The sequence below is a fragment of the Otolemur garnettii genome, unplaced genomic scaffold, assembly GCF_000181295.1.
Source record: "Otolemur garnettii isolate 467f Iridium unplaced genomic scaffold, OtoGar3 scaffold00220, whole genome shotgun sequence".
In the NCBI taxonomy this organism is placed as follows: domain Eukaryota; kingdom Metazoa; phylum Chordata; class Mammalia; order Primates; family Galagidae; genus Otolemur; species Otolemur garnettii.
Window position 1 is genome coordinate 1533210 of NW_003852615.1, and position 7206 is coordinate 1540415.

Consider the following 7206-nt stretch of genomic DNA (forward strand, 5'->3'; position numbering starts at 1 on the left):
CTCTTTTTTTTTTTTTGAGACAGAGCCTCAAGCTATCCCCCTGGGTAGAGTGCTGTGTCATCACAGCTCACAGCAACCTCCAACTCCTGGGCTCCAGTGAGTCTCCTGTCTCAGCCTCCCAAGTAGCTGGGACCACCGGCGCCCACCACAACGTCTGGCTATTTTTTTGTTGCAGCCATCATTGTTGTTTGGTGGGCCTGGGCTGGATTCGAACCTACCACCTTAGGTGTATGTGGCTGGCGCCTTAGTCACTTGAGCCACAGGCACCGAGCCTGTTAGGTCTCTTTTGAAAAATGAGAATGTCAATGGCATTATCCAGTTACTAAAGTTAATGTATAATTAAAGATATTAGAAATTTATCCACTGTGTACTATAGATGTTTGTTTCTCCCTCTTCTACTTAGGTCATGAGCTTCTGCAGAGGGAACATGTGTCATTTGCATTTATAGCCATTTGCTCAATACATATTGAATTTTGTGCATTTTGGATTAATGCTCATGTCATTAAACCTTGAACCTTATATCCAGAGTTGTAAAAAGAAGTAATTTTGAATGCCCTTTCTACCTCACAAAATTGTTCTATTATCTCTCTTAAATCTCACTTGTGACAGTTCTTTGTGGAATAATATATTATATAAATGAAAATGTTATTATTGAAGATACTTTCTGTAGAAAAACTTAAGATACATTATTGCCATGGAATTGAGACATCAGTACACATTCATGCTGTTATGAAAAGTAGCTCTATTGTGAAGATTCTATGAAACTGTCAAATTTCAGGCTCTTTACCAGTCTGGGGCTAATGTTTAATAATAATAGGTGCAAAAGTGCTGGCTGCTCCCAGAATCTATTCATTGGGACTTTCGCTTTCCCTCAAGTCCTTTCTAAACAGTAATGACATTTCTAGGTGGTTTTGTTATGGGCCTTGAAAATTCATTCCCTTGGTGGCAATTTTCTTTGATTCTTGCATTAGATAAGTATAAATTTTGGAGCTAGACATCTCATTTAAGGTCTTAGCTGTATTGTTAATATATTGACTTAACCTTTGGCAAGTTACTTATCCTATCTTTATTATTATTATTTTGGTATTTGATAGGAGATTTATTCATACTTTATTTTACATATAAATTTGTAGGGCAGACATAATTTTTCATTTCAACAGGGCTTTCACATGATTACAGTCACAAAATAGGCACACTATATTAAAAAACTGAGTCAAACAGAGCTAGACAAAGTTTATGCAGTTTATGCCAATATAAATCTCAACATGCACCAGCCTGCATACGTGACCCTGGAAGAATCAGCTATTAACTTAACTAAAATATTAACCAGAGAATATCTGAGGTTACAAATGATTGTTTATAAAATAAAACCTCTTTTCCTAGTGCTACTTGTTTTGTTATAGAAAAATATTACAAATAAAAATTAGTGCTATTCAAGGTGTTCATTTCAAAATCAAATATAATACATAGGTTCAAGCCATTTTTTCTCTTTCACACAGAGCCATCACAATACAATATGTGAAGACTGATTAAATGTAGTTTGCCCACCGCTATCAGCTTGGTAATAACACACCATTTTCTAGGCTGACTGATTAAAAATGAGAGTGAATTAAAACATTTTCAGGTATTAAGTACATTCATAATTTGTTCTTAGTTTGAGACTCAGAAAATGGCTAGAGAAACAGCAAAATTTGTTTTTCTTCCTAGTATAAGAAATTTGTTTAAGAACCTTAGTTATAAAACAGATTTGCATTTTATAAAGAAATAGCTAATATTTTTTCGTGGTTGGAATCTTATCTAGAAGTGATTCAGAAATTAATGTGGATCCTCTTCTGGAGGATGGGAAGGAGTAGCTGAGTATCATAAGGTATGTTCAACAGAGAGACGTCTCAAAGAGGACTATAGAGCACTGTTGCAGTCAGTCAGAATGTAATAGTTCCTTTCTTGTGATCATGTAAATTTTAAAGAAAAGAGGTCTCTCATAAGCTATGTACAGCAGTTCACACCTCAGTCTTTCCTTTTCATTTGATATACAATTAAAATTAATTTATGACAAATACTTGTCACATAAATATATGTAGGTACATAGAGTTTTATAGCTTTACTGGAGGAGTGAGTTCTTCATGGGATCATGATCCTGGATTCCGTTTTCTGAATAAGTGGGACTGCATAATATACCAATTCTTCCCAGCCAAGTTTGTGTCATGCTGCATTCTGTATATCTTCTCTGGTCTGAAAATCCTTGTAAGCCCAAACATGATATACCATATATAGCTGCTGAATCTGAGAGAAGGATCCTCCAACTGCTTCTTTACAGTCCTGTCTGAAGCAAATTGTATGAGCCCAGTAAATGCCCCATTCAGTTATAGTTCCTGGTCGGAGTTGATAAGACCTGAGTTCATATATATTAGGCCCTGACCATGGGACAGGCTCATTCCAGAATATGAACTCCAATAGCAACTGATTCTTCCTAGAGAGAAGCATACTTCTCTCCAAGCTTCCTCCAATTGCTTCTTGCCTTGTGGAATTCCACAAATTCCTGATTTCCTCTTAGTTTATTCATGACTTCTGTGAGGGCTGGATAGCCTCCTTCATACCTCCAGAGGTGGGTAGCTCGGTCCTACTCTCTATCCTACATGTTCCAAGTCTCCACCGGAGTACAAGGGTAATGTTTATCTTCATGAATCTTTGGCAATACTTCTTGACTAAATGGAAGTTGTAAGGCAGGCAATACTTGTACCCAGAACTGGATGGGTTGGGCAGAATCTCATTATTGTGACCCTTAAAAACCAGGTCGGGGTTAAGTCTTTATGTTCTGGAAGCAGAATGCTGCAAATTTTGTTGTATGCTTGCAGGTTTAACGCTGAAACTGCAAGTTGTATAGACTGCTTGTTTCCTTTTTGGCTAGGAGATTAGAGTGAGCATGTTTTCTTGGATCAACTTTCCAGACAAATAAGAACTTTAACCAGCTGTCTTCTCAAGGTCTGTAATTGGAAGATGTTAATCCCCTTCAATAAATAGGGATCCAGAACAAGCCTGGGTCACATTCACTTTAGAGGTTTTTTGCATTGCTGTCCCAATACCTTCCCCATGCTCCATTTGGCATGGACAGATATGTAAACTATAGACATTATGTGGCTTTGGTTACCTCCACCAGCTTTGTGTAGCCACATGACCTGCAGAAGTTTGGCCAGAGCATGATGGCATCACTCAGCCTACTTATCCTATCTTTAAAACAGAAATAATAATGCATACTTTAGAGGATTAGTGTGTAGATTTAAGGAGGTGACCTGGCTTGGCGCCTGTGGCTCAAGCGGCTAAGGCGCCAGCCACATACACCTAAGGTGGCGGGTTCGAATCCCCAGCCTGGGCGCCAAACAACAATGATGGCTGCAACCAAAAAAGGGCCAGGCGTTGTGGTGGGCGCCTGTAGTCCCAGCTACTTGGGAGGCTGAGGCAGGAGACTTGCTTGAGCCCAGGAGTTGGAGGTTGCTGTGAGCATGATGCCATGGCACTCTACCCAGGGGTATAACTTGAGGCTCCTTCTCAAAAAAAAAAAAAGGAGGTGACCTATATAAGTTCCTAAAATAATAGTGAAAACATAGTAGGTAATTATTAAATGGTAGTCATAAGTTTTCTCTCTTATTGCTGCTAATATCTAAAGTACCATTACATACTCTTGCTACAGTTGATGCTACTTAAATCTTCTATTCTGAGAGTGCCAGTGTCTGATCCTGAGACCACTGGTCCTGAGGCAGTTAATAAAGCCTCATCTGCATCACCATTTGGTTTAAAGAAGAATATTGAGCTCCTTAAGCTAAGCTTTAATTTTTTTCTTCCCTTAAAATAAGTTTATCTTAATGTTAAAATTTGTATGAAACCAAAAAAGAGGCAAAGAAATTCTGAGCAAAAAGGAGAAAACTGGAAGCATCACACTACCTGACTTCAAAATATATTACAAAGCTATAGTAAACAAAACAGCATGCTACTGGCATTAAAAACAGACACATAGACTAATAGAACAGATTAAGAACCCAGAAATAAATCCACATATTTATAGCCAACTGATTTTCTTTTCTTTTCTTTTTTTTAAGACTGAGTCTAACTTTGTTGCTGTGGCATCATAGCTCACAGCAACCTCAAACTCTTGGGGTCAAGCAATCTCCTTGCCTCAGCCTCCCAAGTAGTTGGAACTATAGGTGGCCACCACAGTGCCCACTAGTTTTTTCTATTTTTAGTAGAGACAGAGTCTTGCTTGAACTTGTGAGCTCAGGCAATCTGTCCGCCTTAGCCTCCTGGAGTGCTAGGATTACAGACCTGAGCCGCCACACCTGGTGCCAACTGATTTCCAACAAAAGTGCAAAGAACATACACTGGAAAAGGGATACTTCTTCAATAAATGTTGCTGGGAAAGCTGGCTGTCCATATGCAGAAGGTTGAAACTATACCCTTATCTCTCACCACATACTCAAGATGAAGCAAAGACTTAATTAAATCTAGGACCTGTAACAATAAAATTATTAGAAGATAACATAGGGGAAATGTTGAGAACATTGGTTTAGGCAAAGATTTTCTTTATATATGTATGTGTGTGTGTGTGTATATATATATATATGTATTTTTATTTCAAAATACTAAGTGGTAGAAATGTTTTTGTTACATGGATTAGGCAAAGATTTTGTGGCTAAGACTGCAAAAGCCTAGACAAGAAAAATGAAAGTAGACAAATGGGACTATATTTAACAAGAAAGCTTCTGTACAGCAAAGGAAACATTCTCATTAAGAGAATAAAGAGACACCCTGCTGAATGGAAGAAAATATTTCCAAACTACTTGTCTGACAAAGGACAAACATCCAAAAAATATAAGGAACTCAACATTAAAAAATCAAACAATTCCATTAAAAAGGGCCAAGCGTGGTGGCTCATGCCAATAGTCCTTACACTCTGGGAGACCGAGGTGGGTGGATTGCTTGAGCTCAGGAGTTGGAAACCAGCCTGAGCAAGAGTGAGACCTTGTCTCAACTAAAAATAGAAACAAAGAAAGAATAAAAAAATAGTTGGGTGTGGTAGTGCATGCCTGTAGTCTCAGCTACTGGGGAGGCTAAGGCAAGAGGATTGCTTGAGCCCAGGAGTTTGAGGTTGTTGTGAGTTAGGATGCCATGGAACTCTAGCTTGGGCAGAGTGAGACTCTGCCTCAAAAAAAAAAAAAAAGTTGATAAAGGACATGAATAGACATTTCTTAAAAGAAGACATACAAATGGCCAACAGGTGTGTGAAAACATGCATCCTAATAATCAGGGCAATGCAAATTAAAATCACAATGAGATAGCAACTTACCCCAGTAATAATGACTATCATTAAAAAGACAAAAATACACGGATACTGGCAAGAATGCAGGGATTGCTGGTGGGGCTGTAAATTAGTACAGGTACTATGGAAAAGAGTATGGAGATTTTTCACAAAATATAAAAATAGAACTACCATAAGATCTGACATTCCCACTACTAGGTATTTATTCAGCAGAAAGAAAATCAGTATATCAAAGGATATCTGCACCATCATGATTAGTGCAGCACTATTAACAAGAGCAAAGACATACAATCAACTTAAATGTCCATTAGTAGATAAATGGATAAAAAAAACATGTATATATATACACAATGGAATACTATTTGGCCGTAAAAAGAAAGAATGAAACCTTGTCATTTGCAGTAACATCGTTAGAACTGTATATCATTATCTTAAGTAAAATAAGTCAGGCCATAGAACAATAAATATTGTACATTCTCATCTGTGGGAGCCAAAAAAGTTGATGGAGCTACAGAGTAGAATGATAGTTACCAGAGGCTGCGAGTGGTGTGTATGTGGGTATAGGATGGGGTGGGGATAAAGTGAGATTGGTTAATGATTACAAATATATATTTAGATAGAAGGAATAAATTCTAAATAGGAGAGTAGGGTGACTATAGTTAAAAACAATGTATTGTATATTTCAAAATAGGAAAGAGGACTTGAAATGTTCCCAACACATAGGAATGATAAATATTTCAGGTGACGGGTAGCCCACATACCCTGACTTGATGATTACACATTCTATGCATGTAACAAAATATCACATGTATCCCATAAGTATGTACAAATATTATGTATCATTAAAAAAATAGAAATAAATGAGCTCATTCTGAGGAAACCCAGAATGCTCCCATGCAAACACGTTTTAAGTATGGCACTGTAATCCTGGCACTCTGGGAGACTGAGGCAGGTGGATTGCTTGAACTCACAGGTTTGAGACCAGCCTGAGCTAGAGTGAGACCTGATTTTTAAAAATAGCTGGGCATTGTGGTGGGTGCCTGTAGTCCCAGCTACTTGGGAGGCTGGGGCAAGAGAATCACTTGAGCCCAAGAGTTTGAGGTTGCTATGATCTATGACACCACAGCACTCTACCAAGGGTGACAAAGTGCGATTCTGCTTAAAAAACAAAAACAAAAACAAAAAAGCTTGGCTTGGCGCCTGTGGCTTAAGCAGCTAAGGCACCAGCCACATACACCTGAGCTGGCAGGTTCGAATCCAGTCCGGGCCGCTACACAATAATGACCTCTGCAACCAAAAAATAGCTGGGCATTGAGGCGGGTGCCTGTGGTCCTGCTACCTCCCGCTACTTGGGAGGTAGAGGCAGGAATTGCTTGAGCCTAGGAGTTGGTGGTTGCTGTGAGCTGTGATGCCACAACACTCTACCCAGGGTGACAGCTTGGGGCTCTGTCTAAAAAAAAAACAAGCCTGAATAGTAGTATTCCATTGTGTGTGGGTGTGTCATATAGACACGTGTATACATATACCACATTTTTTTCATTATTCATTCATCTGCTAATGGATGTTTAAGTTGATTCCATAACTTGGCTATTGTGAATAATGCTGCAATAACTGTGGGAGTGCAGACATCCTTGTTGGGGACCAGCCCCAAACTACCCCTTGAGTTCTCTCCCAGTGACTGGCAGAGACCAGAGGATGAGGGAAAATGAAGAGTCAACACAGAAAGAGAAAGTTTTTTAAAGCTGGGCTGGGGGATTGTCTACCTCCAAGCATGAGGATGGAAGACCACTAGGTCCGGGCTAGCTCTGGTTTTATTACACACATCACTGTTTTAATCATCAGTCTTAACAGGGGAAGGCTAAATCTTTACATCATGGTTCTTTTTTTTTTTTTTT

At 38.8% G+C, this 7206-nt stretch overlaps 1 protein-coding gene and 1 pseudogene across 1 annotated transcript in view; one reads left to right on the plus strand and one right to left on the minus strand.

The window, feature by feature from the left end:
- The window catches only part of SENP7 (SUMO1/sentrin specific peptidase 7), a 142337-nt gene that overhangs the window by 76741 nt on the left and 58390 nt on the right, over positions 1–7206 (plus strand). The window lies entirely within an intron of this gene.
- On the minus strand, positions 2008–3106 carry LOC105888198 (annotated as a pseudogene).